Genomic DNA, 15,077 nt, shown 5'->3' with positions numbered 1-15,077 from the left:
GGCTGTAGCCCACAAAAGCTTATGCTCAAATAAATTTGGTGCCACAAGTACTCCTGTTCTTTTTGTGCAAACAACAGCAGCAGTGGCAAAACTAAAGCCAATTTGGAGGAATAAGAACATCTCCCTGGAATCCAAACTGAAACTGCTGCATGCACTGGTCATCTGTATTTTTCTGTATGCGTGTGAGACATAGACCCTTATAGCAGAACTTGAACAGAAAATACAGGTAGCAGAGATGAGATACTTCCGTAAAATCCTGGGCATCTCCTACTTCGACCATGTCACTAATGAAGAGGTCCGCAACATTATCACCCAATGCACTGGGTCATATGAAGACCTCCTGACAACCGTGAAGAAGTGCAAGCTGAAGTGATATGGCCATGTAACAAGATCATCTGGCCTATCCAAGATCATCCTCCAAGGGACAGTACAGGGGAAGAGAAGAAGAGGTAGACAGAAGAAGAGATGGATTGACAACATAAAAGAGTGGACAGGAATGGACTTCGGAGACTCAAGCACTGACACACAATCGTCAGGGGTGGAGACAATTGGTTGATTGCTCATCAATGATGGTGCCCCAACAACCAATGCGGTTATGGGAGTGATGATGATGATGATGATGATGAAGCTACTGTTACTGACTCTTAAAATCAACACATGAATATGTTATAGCTATTTACTATACCCTATCCAGTATAAGACAATCACTTGCCACAACAACATTACTTGGTCTCGCTATGGGTATCTGAGATGCAGAGTGCACGGAACATGTTACTTTTTAAGTTAAAAAGAAATGCCAGTTGTCTAATAAGCTCACCATGTGCTTCCCAGGCCCACGTGCATATTTTATAACTGTTTTGGTTTGATAACATAGATTTCCACACACACACATACTCCTTCTTGCCCTAGTTTTCTTTTTCAAAGCTAACAAAATGAAGTTAACAGTTGGCAGCTGGGATTTTTCTTGCCACAAAGTAACAAGAAAAAAAAGCCACAGAGGTGGATTTGGGATGAGAAGGGAAGCTGCAGCTGTGAAGTGAAGCTGGAGAGTTACTAACTCTTTTTCTTAAATTTCTTTATAGGCATTCACAAAGAAAGCAAGAAAAGCGATCAAAAAGCCAAGTCTATTGCACAGAGCATGCCTGTGGAAGGAAAGGGGATGAGGGGAAAATAATGTCATTCAAATCAGTATGAGTAAGGTGGCAGTGGGGACTCCCCTCTCTGGTAATCAGTTCCAGACTCCCACCCCATTGTTGCCTCGAGGATGCAGGAATTCACCCAGAAATAATTCCAATCCCTTCCTCACTATCAGCAAACAGTCAGTGTTGCCTGGAATCCAACAGTCACTGATCAGGATCCTTCTCTTTAGGCTTTGCTGATTCCCATGTGTGGGGCAGGCTCACTGGGACACACACTCAGACTGCTCTCTGGGTCTGTCCTACAGCCTGAGCACAGAGCCAAGCCCGCAGTGCCTCTGTAGCAACACATGCCCCGTCCTAAAGCCTGCAGTCCCTTTTCCAATATGGCAATCCCATTCTCCCTATTTGGAGTGAGCAGAGTTGGCAATATGTAGTAGGGGCAAGATTTCAAGCCACCTCCCCATCTGCTCATGCCCCAGCCAAATCAGATCTCTGGGGACAGGGCCAGTCTTCCTCGAGCTGCTGATCTGTGGAGGGTACGCTCCACACACACTTCATAACAGCAGCTACAAAAATATTATTGGCCAGTTTGGCACAGCTATTGTCCATAGTCCTGATCCTGCAAACACTTCTGCATGCTCAGTGACAGTGCTCCCCTCGCACACGTCACATCAGCCCCACACTAACCCCTGGACCATTCTTATGAGTCAGCTAGTGCTTTCCAGACACAAAATTGTCATTTCATAAGAAGATCCAGTCATCCCGCATACTATTGCTTTTTTGTGTGTCATTTCCCTGCAGGAATATAAGAGTTGAGGTTACTACTCTTAAATGTGGTGACACGCTAATGTAACAATGTCTTCCATCAGTCTTCAATTGCAACTCTGGCCCCACTTAGTTAAATGAAGCTGTGATGCTCTGTACCTCGGGGGAACACCCAGCACCCCCATGTTCATCCTTGTAAAATGACTGTGTGGTATCCAATGCAAAGTTTGTCATGTCGGGTGTCTTCGGAAGGCTCATGATGCACTGAGCATTGTTGTTACGGGAATGTTATAGTAAGGTTATAATTTCATGTATGTAATTATGAGGCTGAAAATGTATCCTCATGGCTTAAAATAAGCCCAAGCAAAAACAGAGATGCAGTTCACACCTCATCAGGGCATGTATGGGACAAACCCAGCCCAGCCTCACAGGAACAAAGGACTCTGGCCTAGACAGCAACAAAAGAATCTGTTGGACTCTCCAGGGAGTCACCCCCCTTCCTTTGGTCAGTTTAGAACTGCAATGAGGTAATGCTCACCTGACTCTGAAGGGGGGGCAAAGCCAAGAGGGAAGAAAGAACATGATAAAAGGGAGAGACATTTGCCATGCTCTTCCTCTCTCGTCCACCTACATCTACAGACACCACACCAAGCGACTGAAGCACTGATCAAAGGGGAGAGCCTGGGTGAAGAGCAACCCGCCAGTCTGTGGTGAGAAACATCTACGTTTGTAAGGGCATTGAAAGTGTTAAGATCAGCTTAGAATGTGTTTTGCTTTTATTTCATTTGACCAAATCTGACTTGTTATGCTTTGATTTATAATCACTTAAAATTTCTCTTTGTAGTTAATAAATCTGTTTGTTCTACCTGAAGCAGTGCATTTGGTTTGAAGCGTGTCAGAGACTCCCCTTGGGATAACAAGCCTGGTACATATCGATTTCTTTGTTAAACTGACAAACTCATATAAGCTTGCAGCGTCCGGTGGGCATAACTGGACACTGCAAGACGGAGGTTCCTAGGGTTGTGTCTGGGAACGGAGATACTGGCTAGTGTCATTCGATTGCACAATCCAAGGAGCAGCTTACATTCTAGAGGCTGTGCATGAACAGCACAGGAGTGGGGTTCTGACAGCAGAGCAGGGTAAGACTGGCTCCCAGAGTCAAGGATTGGAGTGACCTAGCAGATCACTGGTCCAGATAACACCAGAGGGGAACGTCACAGTAGCCCAATGAAAGTTTTACCATCACTTTATAAACTAAAAGTCTAGTGTGTGTTCTGATGTTGTGATTGTTGAACACCCACCTGGTGGGACAGTCTGCCAAAGGCAGGGCTGGCACAGTGGATTCTGTGCTGAATCTCAACATCTACGTCTGCCCTCTGTGAGAGATGGCTGCCAAGATAGGCAAAGTATTCTACATTTTCCAGTTCTTCATTGTCGATGTAGATCTTCCTTGATGGGTCTGATGATTGACCAGGGACTGGCTGGTGGAGAGCTTTTGTTTTGCCAATGTTCAGAGTTAGCCTTAGGCTTTTGTAAGCTTCAGAGAAGCAATTAAGGGCTCTTTGTAGATCCTCCTTTGTGTGCAACTACAGCACAATCATCTGCGTACTGGAGTTCAGTTATTATTGCCGATATTACTTTAGTTCTGGCATGGAGATGGGAAAGGTTGAAGAGGTTGTTGTCAATTAGATATTGGATGCCAATGTCCTGTGGTAGACCGTCTTGGGTTAATGTTTTCATAGCTGCTAAGATGGAGGAAAGGGTGGGTGCCAGTACACAGCCTTGTTTTACACGAGTTCGGATGACAAAGGGCTCAGAAATAGAGCCACTGCACAGGATGGAGGCAGTCATCTGGTCGTGGAAGAGTCTTACAATAGTGATAAATTTGCTTGGGCAGCCAAACTTTGGCATGATTTTCCACAGAGCCTCACAGTTGACAGAGTCAAAGTCTTTGGTCAGATCGAAAAGGCCATATACAGCCCCTGGTGGTGTTCTTGACATTTTTCCTGGATCTGCCTGGCTGTGAAAATCATGTTGGTAGTGCCTCGTGATGGTCTGAAGCCGCACTGCCGCTGTGGAAGTACTTCCTCTGAAGAGGGAGCAGGCAATTCAGTAAGATTCTAGCAAGAATCTTCCCAGCGATGGAGAGGAGGGCAATACCTCACCAGTTGCCACAGTCGGCCCTGTCTCCCTTTTTGAAAATCGTGACGATGGTAGCATTATGTCAGTCAGCAGGGATTTCTTTGGTATGCTAGATTTTGACGAGCTGCAAGTGAAGCTTGTTAGTCAGTGTTTCTCCCCCCCACTTTCAGTACTTCAGCTGGTATGCCATCAGGACCTGGTGCTTTATTGTTCTTCATTTGTTTAATTGCTTTGCAGACCTCCTCAGGTGTTGGGGGGGTTGGCAAGAGTTTCGCAGATCGGGTGCAGAGGGATGGAGTTGCTGGTGTCATCAGTCACAGTCGATTCTCGATTTAGAAGGAGTGTTTTCAGGATTTTATTAAAAATACGGTTTTCAAAATTAAGTTGAATATTTGTAAGTCCCTCCTGAAAACTGACCTGCTGCCTTCAGTGAATCTATATGACCTTTTCAAGGCATTGCCAAGTATTATGTTGACCACACTGCTTATATGTTGTTCCTTTTCTGCTTAACCTGTGTCTGTCAGTTCTTCGATTTTAAGCTCCTTGGGGGAGTGACCATGCCTTCTTGTCAGCCTAGAAGATATTTACCTACTGTGAACGAATAAATGTAAGCATTTAAATGCTCCTCTGCAGAGTCCGAGGACATAACACTGTAAGTGGACCCCATAAATAAGTTCATAGAGTCCCTTTGGACAGCTTAGAAGAGCAGCTTTTCCCATGCTCTGTTCCCCTCAACTAAGCCACTCCAACTCACTGCTTTCTCTGGTGGCTGCCATCTTTCCCTTCCTTTTTTTCCACCCCTCTTCCACTTGTGGCTGTCCCCCTCACTCCCATGTCCTTGCACATTAAGCTAATTCTGAGCTTCCCAACTTATCCAGCTCATTGATAGCTCTGTAGAGCACAAGACAACGCCAAACAGTCCCCCAGCACAGCACACGTGAGGCAGGAGACAGTTAGCAGCTCTCTCCCCAAATATACCTCAGAGAGCTGGCTGCATCAGGAGCCACCATGGGAGCGGGGAGCAGATCAGAGAGCCATGCGGGGGAGCAGCAAGCCTTTAAGGAACTGCCAGCTGCTTCCCCACATCCCTAACAGTAGCAGGAGTGCATTAGTATTAGAGCCTGGGATGGGCAGGACATCCTGTCACCTCATCATCATCCCATCCTTCTATCAGTCTAGGATTTCATAGATTGTCTATCACTCTGATCGTAGCTGGGTACTTCTTGCTTCTGTCCCAACAGATCAGACAGGAGGAGTGGCAGTCTAGGATTTCATTTTGGCTCCTGTCCCCAAGTGCTGATTGCAGATCCTCAGTCTCTTGGTCCCTCAGACCCGGGAGGGGAGGGAGGGAACACGACTATCTGGGGGCAATTACTCCCATGGATCAGTCTAATGTAAAATGCAAAAAGTAAACAGCATAGATTCTAGGGAAATACATTAGATTCTTGCAGTTTTTAATAATTTCAACAATCTAGCAACAAGGAATAAAAAAAATACGTGTATTAGATCCTCAGGTGTATTTGTGCTCTGTCTGCTTTCTCTCTCAGTAGTAGTTCCAACTTCTCCATTGTGACTACCTTCCATACTTCAATAATCTATTCCAGGATTGGTAAAGTAAAAAGGTGCATCCTCTTTCTAAACTTAATTACATGTTAAGCTGGAGAGTTTTATCTTCGTCTACTGATGGAAAACAGCAGTTTGCTGATTGAAAGACACCATAGGAAGCTGTACCCATGAATTGGTGGATATAATTCAGTTTGTTATTTATAAAGCTTATTGGGTAGCAATTCTTTTTGTTCCACTTGTCTTGCTTTTCTGTATGGCTTGGTTCAGCCTCTGCAAACCTGTCTTAAAATTCTAGTCTACTGTATATTCAGTTTGTTCATTTAGGCTGGTTTATACATGTGCATAATGAACAACAACATATTTACATAGCTTTATGCTTCTATGGAGATTTTGAACAACTTGCATTAGAAAAATACACAGATTGAGTGAACAGATAACTCCATTATGTGTTGTCTAAGGAAGTAAATCCTGTTCTGCTACAAAATTAATTGAAACCTCCAGCAAGCAAAACAACCCCTAAACTCCACAAAAGGAGAGTCTTCTTTCAACTTTAAAAAGCCAATATTTGAAACAAAATATTTTGTCTTCTCACAGTGACATGTGTTTGCATACATGAATGCTTGTTTTTAACTGGCCTCAAGGGTGTTTTTGAGTCAATATTTTTTGAGACACAAAAGAAATGTGACATTATGAATACACAGGGCCAAATGCTCAGCTGGTGTCAACTGGTATAGCTCTACGGACTTCAATAGAGTTGTGTTGATTTACACCAGCTCAGAATCCAGCCTACAGTCAAGCCTGTTCTAGAAGATAATGTCTTTGCAGACATGTGACTCACTGACTGCATGCTCCCACGTGGCTAGGCCTGGAAGGCTCTCCAGCTTTCAGTCCCCATGCCCACACTCGCTCCAGGCCAGTGGTGTTCTCCTTCCTCCCACATCAGCTGTCTGCAGACAATTCCCACAGCTCCTTCCTGGGCTCACTGTGTACCTGTGTTTTTCCTCAGAACCCACAATCTCTCTATTGTCCCATGCTCCACAGCCTCTCCAGGTTCAAGGTTTTTTTTCCAGGATAGGAACTTGCAGCCGGGCCCTAGCATCCCCCAACAAATCCCACGTGAAAATAGAAACTTAAATCACTTTGGCCTTACTCCTTGAACTTTCACCCCTCTTAAGTTTCCCCTTTGCTCTCTTCTTCAGCTGAACACCCCCCAAGAGATCTAAATTATGCCCATTTATCAAGGCTCACCAGCAGAGCTTGCTCCACTCCAGTGGCTTCTCTGCTGTCCTCTTGCCAGCATCCTCTGTTCAGGCCAGGCCAGGCCAGGCCATGCCAGGCAATGCAACACCTCCTCCTTTAGCCCTGAAGCTCTTCCTTTATAGTAGCTACCCAGCTGGGTCTCATCCTTAGTTGGGCCTGCCATGCCCTGTAGTTGCCTAATTGAGTCTCTAGCTCCCCTTAACACTTTCAGGGCCAGTACAGGATACACACTCCTTTACAATCTTATATCATTGAATTCAATGGGAGTTTTGCTTCATTAAAAACTGAGTAAAGACTACAGCAATTGGCCCCATAGCATAGATATTAAGTAAAGATTAACATTTTTCTTTTCAGAATATTTAAGGCCATCAAAAAATAGCATCTCAGCTTATATTTTACTACTCCTTGAAAAAAATGTGAATTTAGTTATTGTGAAAGATACCAGCGTGAGAGCGCTGAAGAACGGCATAATCTGTTTATCTACAGAACAGACACTGTTGCATTGTTAGGGGGGGTACAAATCCTACCCTATCCATGTATTTCAAACCTCCCCTAAAAGAACAAGCTCTTAGAGACAGAACAGTGCAGATCCATGCTGTTAAAAATCTTTAGCCTCTTTGCTGAAAATGCCAACAAAGGTGCTAAAGGTGGTGGATATGGGGAATGCTGGCAGTTGTCCAATGAGGACTGAATGAAGTCTACCAATTTAATTTCACATAGTTCCCAAACAACCATTAGCAAGGAAGGATTTTCAATCGAATTTCCACTGAAAATGCCACAGTGACTCTGGATGTCTGAGTTTTAGGAGGCTACATTAGTTTTCACTTGAAAAACTAATCACAGTTGTAAGAATTTCAATAATGCCAAAATACTTCTTCTGGGGGGAAGATCTGCTAATATTGCCTAACGTCTTCCAATCTACACAAGCTTGAAAACACCAATATTTGTTAGTGTACATAAGCAAGAGATACTTAATCATAGGCTGAATCTTCCCCCATGTTTCCTAGCAAATGATGAGTGAGATTTCAAGGGAAGACATGTTGTCTTGGAGGCGATCAGCTGACAGTATTTATTAAAGGGGCTGGAAGGTCAAGCCAGGAGCAGCACAAATCCTTGGTGACTTCTGCTGAAATGAAAATGGACCATTTATTGAAATGCAACAATATGAAAGATAGTCTAGAAAGTCTTTCACGGACCATGGGAACCACAACACGGAATGAATCGGGGCAATTCACCTAGTGTCAGTGAATAGATTGCTTTGTTTAATGAGTTAATACTTTTACTCAAATTAGGCTGGTATAATTTTATTTTATTCTCAGGGCTCATTCGTCTATTGTCCCACTCTGGAAGACACAGAGAATTTTATTTTATTCATTAGGTCTGCTACTATCGTGATTTCCTTTGTGCTGATCAAACAGAAATGGTAACATCTGCACATCCTTTTGGGGCATGACATGATAAAGCCAAGTGCTATCAAATACTCAGAAATCTGTAGCTTGTACAGTGAAAGACCTTAAATAGGAAGCTGCAGCTGGCTGATAAAACATGTCAAAGACTGTATTTGGCAAGTATACTGCATTTTTTAAATGTTTTTTCTTTCAGTAACAGTTGCACACGAATGTGAAGTGGATGTTTAGCTTCACGGTGAAGTAAAAACTATATTACGGACTATGGCCAGTCTTACTGGCCTTGGGTCCTTATGCATGATTCCACTGTAAAAATATTATTATACTTCTGTATAAGTTGTACATACTGTGACAGAGTGGGATATGTCTACATCAAACTGTGAACTCCATTTAGTTTTGTTATCACCATTTTGTTTCAAGACCTCCAGCAAAACTTTTTATAGAATCATTTGGTTGCATTTAAGAGGTGCTGGAAGGGCATAAATCTGGTGGAAGCTAGTACATGTCTGGCTGAGGGAAAAAGGCACTGAAGAGCGCTTACCCACTGGCTGGAGAGTAGATACCCCAAGCTTGCAAGTGAAAGAAAAGGAGACTTCAAATAAATCAAAGTGTGAATGTAAGCAATTACCAACATGTTTTATCTTTATTTCTAGTTTATTAACTTTTGTTGAATGCGACTCATGCCAAGTGGCAGAGTATTGGATCAGGCCCGATATGTGAAATGAGTTTGACACCCCTGGATTAGAGTTTCTCTGCCGAGACACATGGCAACAAGGATCAGACTGTTTTTAAGGAAGGGTGCACTCTGTGGAAGGGGTGGTGAGTCTAGTCCTATATGCCGGAAGAAAAGGCTGGAGGGAAAGACTCTGCCTAGCCTGAACAGTGGACCAGACCTCAACTCACCGAAGGAGCGAGATCAGACTAAGTGATGGCAAAGGGGGTGGGGGGGGGGAGGCATTTTAAGACTTTCGCTGTTTTCAAAAAATTTTAACTCTCTTGTGCTTTTAGGAGTAAAGTGACTGATGGTTAAGAAATTGCTTTGCTAAGCCTGTCTTGGATTGCTTTCATGGCATGTTGTCTTCAAAGGAGATAAACTAGGAAAGAGAATACCCACATCCAGGTGGAACATTGGGGGAGTGCATATATGTAACTAGGGGCTCAGGAGGTCTGAGACGCTGGTTTCAGAACCTAGGCAGCCGGGCTGCAGAACCACACAACCCAAGGAAGAACTTGGACAAGAAATCTGTGCCTGGGAATGTGCCCCTGAGAGTGGACTCAGTCAGACCCAGAGGATTTAGAAGCTCATAGCGCCCCAGATTGGGCCCACTTACAACAGACTGCTGACTATCCAAAAGAGAGGACCTGGCCAGCTTGTAACACAGACACTTATTATTTGCAGGGTATTTTGACTTTTATGTTTATTGAATGTAAACATTAAAAGCTAATCATTATAACACATGCAAGCAAGTGCCATGGTTTGGAGAAACATTTTATGACAATTATTTAAATAAAATATAGTGTCCCCTTTCATGTCATCAATTTTTAAGTAGAATTTCCTATTCAGGCCAATAAAGAGTTCCACTTAAAAATCAGTGACACAGTAGGGACCAGTATGCTGATCATGGATTTAAAACAAACAAACAAACAAACCCACACACACATAAAAATTCCCCTGTGTGAATTTCTGAATGAAGACATGTTTGAGTCTATTAATATTTTCAAAAGCAAGAAACATTTAATTTTGCTCTTCAAGGATTTGAGCTTAAACCCTACAGGGGGTTTTACTTACATAATTGAATAAAATTTACATAAAATTGCCAAAATTATATTGTTATAGGAAAAAGATCCACTATCATCATCCTTTGGTCCTTGGTCAGTCTGTAACAACATTTGAAAATTAGCTCCACTTTTAATAGTTTCTTCAGCTGAATTAACAGCAGTGTCCAAAGAACACACAATATCATGACCCAGCTCTGAACTGTAATATGATGGGCCTGGAGTGTCATAAATAAAAGGTGCCTCATTAATACTTGATGTAGAGGCACTGGCATATGCTTGTTCTGAATCTGCTTCATTTGGAGTTACTGTAATAACTGAGTACAGATGGCTTCTGTTTTCATTTGAAGGAAAGGCATAATCATAAGCAGGAAATTGATCATGTGATTGCACATTAGAGGGAGATTGGATGACAGTGATGAATTCAGATAAAAAAACTGTCAGTGTAATGGAGCAAGGAAGATTTTGACTCATCAACAAAGATGTGACACTCCAGATTATGTTCAGTCACAACACTGAAGTGGCTGTTTGGGCTAATCATTGGCTCTTAGCCAGTCAGCACCACACAAGACTGTCAATTTATGCTTCCACTGTGCTTCACAATTCAGTGAAGAAGTGCTATGCTTCTGCTGAAAAATTCAGCTAAAATATTTCCGTAGCTGCCAACATTTTGAACGTTTCCTGCATGTGCTGCAGGGTGATGCAGAGTTCTTCTGGAGGTCATGTTGTTGATTTTGCTCCTCAGATATTTTCTGAGCATTAGGCTTTCTCCTTATCAAAAGCTCTCTCTCATCATCTCACAAATTCTTCACAGTCTCAACTGCGCTGGCTGACCTGAAAATCTGCTATCATACAACATTTTATTGTCTGTTGGTGAAACGGCCTTCCCAAAGGATGTATGACTCACCCAAACTCCCAGTTCTTTAAGAGTGGCAAAAAAAAAAAGTCATTCTGCAAAGGTGTAAAGAAATACTCCTTTAAAACCACAATCAGCTTTTATAGTGGGGAGGGAAGAGTGACAAGGCTGCTTGCAGAGTGCACGCTTATTTTTGTTTTCTGATCACTTCTGTACATAAGGCAACATAGAATTTATGCAAACAGGTAGTTAAGACAGACATATTATCAACAGGTTTCAGAGTAGCAGCCGTGTTAGTCTGTATCCGCAAAAAGAACAGGAGTACTTGTGGCACCTAAGAGACTAACAAATTTATTAGAGCATAAGCTTTCGTGGGCTACAACCCAGTTCTTCGGATGCATATTATCAACATACATTTACCAACCTCTTCTCCTGTGAATTTCTAGTGCTAGCTCTCAGTGAAGAACTTCTACCCATTGAAAACTTTTCAGCCACTGATGCCACAACCTACAAAGAGAAAAGAGAGAGTGATCACTATTCCACAGGAATATGTGGACTTGTTTTAATAAACTTTTCCTGATCAAATAAATGGTGTTAATTAGTTTGGTGACAAAAAGAGGGGGGGGGAGGATAGCTTTCGTTTAGAAACCTAGTATAAATCTCAAAGTTGAAAATAGCCAGTTGATCAAGAGTGATTAGAAAAGGATACATTTTGCAAATATGTGCCAATCCTTCTGGCCAGAAGGTAGAGACATAATTAACTCTTTCAATAAAAGATTTTCTTCTGTAACATCAACACTTCTGTACTCAAATTTTATTTCCAGGTAAACAGGTTTGTAAAATGTATTGAGAAATTACCCTTACGTTGTAAGGCCCTGATCCTGCAAAGATTAGTTATAGCGGTACAAAACCTGTGTGTAGGTAAGATGTAAGACTTATGGATTTAGAGTAGAAAAGAAACCAAACAAAATCTAAACTGTTAGTGGAATGAAGAGATTAAAATGCTACTGCTCCCTCAGTGAAGTGTTTGCACAAATAAAAGCAACAAACCAAAAAATACAAATAAAAGTGGAACTAGCAAAATGTGTCAAAACCATAAACATTTTAGTCATCCTTCCCTATATCTGTTATCTGCATCTTGCCTCTTGAGATTTTGAACTGCTTGGGGCATGGACTTTGTCTGTAAAACACCCCTCTCTCTTTTGGTACAACATATATTTTTAAAAAACCTAGATAAATATATAATCACTTCTACTTACTATACAGTCTTCTGCCTGTATAGGTCTCAAGCAGTGGGTTAAATTGATGTGGACACAGCAGCAAAAGGAGGATAGACATATGCATGGAATTAAGCAGCAGGCCGCAACTTTATTAAACTTTTAACACAAGGGTGGGGCACTACCTGCCCATCACCCATACTCTCCTATACCAGGCATTTAATTGGTTCCAGTGCAGGGCCTACAGGGCTCCTTACCATATAAACCAGCGTTTCCCAAACTTTTTTGGCCACGGAACACTTTTTAGCCTATTATGGAACACTTCTAATATTATTTTGTAGTCGTTTGGTTTTCAAATAAAAAATTGCGCTATTTACGCTAAAATATATTTTATTTTATAAAACAAAGCAAAAATACAAATTTAAAATAACTTGAACTAACAATTTCTAACTGGAAAGCGCGTATAAAGTAGTACAAAAATCAAGTGCAAGAGTCAAAATTAAAAAGTGTTCTACTTAAAAAAAACAACCTGTTTTTATATATACACAAACACCAAACAAATTAGCTTTTTACTAGGAAAATCTATTTTTATAAACAGAAATACAAATTTGGATTTAATGGGATTGGTGTTTCTGCGTTTTTCTATCACAAATTCGCTTAATATTAGGAATAATGCTGGAAAGTTGAATCCTCGTGTCAGGCGCAGCATCAAGTCTATTCCTATATTTGGTTTTTGTTGCAGTATAATACGAAAATCCCGTCTCACACAAATAAGTTGTAGCAAAAGGAAGGAGCACTCGAACTGCACATTTAGCCACATTAGGGTACTCTTCTATTAGGCTGCTCCAAAATTATTCAGCGGAAGCTCCTTAAACTTTTGTTTCAAATCAGAATCAGAAATTAAGTCAATTAGGCTTTCATAATCGTGCGCAGTAAAGTCGATTGGTTTGGCTGTAATTACAAACGGATTTCGAAACCAAGCATTATCATCAGTAGTTGTAGGAAAATATTCTAATAAAGAGGCCTGCAAGTCACGTAAGTGCTGTAAAATGGTGCTGGAAACTTCTTCCTGGACTGTAGAATTTATTTCAGTCCGAAATTCATTTACTGGGGAAGCAGACAAAGTTATTCTGTTCTACAGAAGATGCCCAGAATTCCAGTTTCTTTTTTAACGACGAAATTTTATCCATTGTAGTAAAAATGGTCACATTCTTTCCTTGCAGCGACAGATTAATTTCATTTAATTTTGCAAAAATATCTGCAAGATATGCAAGTCTCATTAGCCATGAGGAATTTGTCAGACAGTCATTACATTTTTGTCCTGAAGTGAAGAATACCAGTAATTCACTACGAAGCTCAAAAAGCCTCACAAGCACTTTTCCTCTGGATAGCCACCTCACTTCCGTATGTAAAAGAAGCGCTTTGTGCTGACTACCCATTTCCTCACACAAAATTTTAAATAACCTGGATTGAAGTGGTCGAGATTTGACAAAATTGATAATTTGTACTGCTTCATCGAGCACAATTTTCAGATATGCTGGTATTTTTTTAACTGGAAGTGCTTGTCTGTGTAGAACACAATGGCTCTTAGTGCTTTCTGGTGCCACACTTATTCGCGTTACAGCTCCCTTCATCTTCCCGATCATTGCCCGAGCACCATCAGTACATACATCAATACATTTTTCCCAACTAATTTCATGCTTTCTGATAAAATTGTTGATGCAGTTGAATATTTCTTCTCCAGTTGTGTTGCTTTGCAGAGATTCACATAAGAGCAGGTCCTCTTCAATAATATTATTAAATCTATATTGGACAAATACTAGTAGCACAGCAAGTCCTGAAACGTCAGTGGACTCATCCAGCTGCAATGAATACTCATGGCAAATTTTCAGTCGGCAAACTAGCTCTTTTTCTATGTCATCGGCAAGATCTTTAATACGGCGTGCAGCAGTATTATTTGACAACTGTACAGCATCAATTTTTTTACCAGACTGCGCGCTCAACATGCACGTTACAATATCTTTCGCGCAAGGCTTGATAAGCGTTTCTCCAATAGTGTGAGCTTCTCCGGCAAGCACTATACGGTAACTTACTCAATAAGATGCCTCTGTTGCACTTTTGTTGTCTGTTTTAGCAATTTTAATCATCGAAAGTTTACTATTTCCAAGTGAGTCACGCTTCCTCTTGAAAAAACTTATCTTTGTCTTTGTATTCAGCATGCCTGGTTTCCAAATGCCTATGAAGTTTAGCAGGAGCCAATGAACTGTTTGCTAGTATTTTGTTGCACACGACGCACTGCGCATCAGGAACATCTTTATTTCCAACACACGTAAAACTGAAATACAAATAACTTTAATCATACTTTTGTTTCGGTCTTTTAACACCTGCTTCTTCTTGTTTTTTGATATACTTCAGTGGAAATTCTTTCACCTTGGATAACTCACTAGTACTAACAGATTTTTCGGCAACAAAAGACTGCAATTGTTCATCCTCACTTTGAAGTGTCACAATATTTTGCTCGTTTATTTCGGCCACAGTTGGAGTACCAGAAGAACTTGCTTTTCATTTCAAAGTTCCTTCTTTTAGCCACAAATCCATGGTGATTAGGTTTAGTAACAATATTTAGAAATACTGATTTTTGTCAAATTTTGTTTGTCACAAATATTTATATTGTTTTGAGCGAAGCTAGTTTAGTTGTGCTTATCGCACACACAGTAAAGACCCACAGGTTTGAACATGTTGAGTGAATATGTTATATTCAACATGGCATAAAGAGAATGGTGTGTGCATACCACTGCAGTTCGCGCAGCCTCGAGCGGAAGGGGTACGACGTCACTAACTGAAACGTGACCGAAAGGGGTAGACGTCAACATGCTTGCGTGCCACGTTCTCTTTACGCCATGATATTCAATACGAGATCTATCAATAACCGGAAAAAGAGTTTTATGTT

The 15,077-nt window shown here is 41.4% G+C and overlaps 1 pseudogene; it reads right to left on the bottom strand.

Annotated features, from left to right (window-relative positions):
• Positions 1–12,741: 12,741 nt before the first annotated feature.
• On the bottom strand, positions 12,742–14,795 carry LOC112117236 (annotated as a pseudogene).
• Between the last annotated feature and the right edge of the window lie 282 nt (positions 14,796–15,077).

Source organism: Terrapene carolina, unplaced genomic scaffold (assembly GCF_002925995.2).
Source record: "Terrapene carolina triunguis isolate 2854851 unplaced genomic scaffold, T_m_triunguis-2.0 Scaffold35022, whole genome shotgun sequence".
In the NCBI taxonomy this organism is placed as follows: domain Eukaryota; kingdom Metazoa; phylum Chordata; order Testudines; family Emydidae; genus Terrapene; species Terrapene triunguis.
This window is presented reverse-complemented; position numbering and strand designations above follow the sequence as displayed.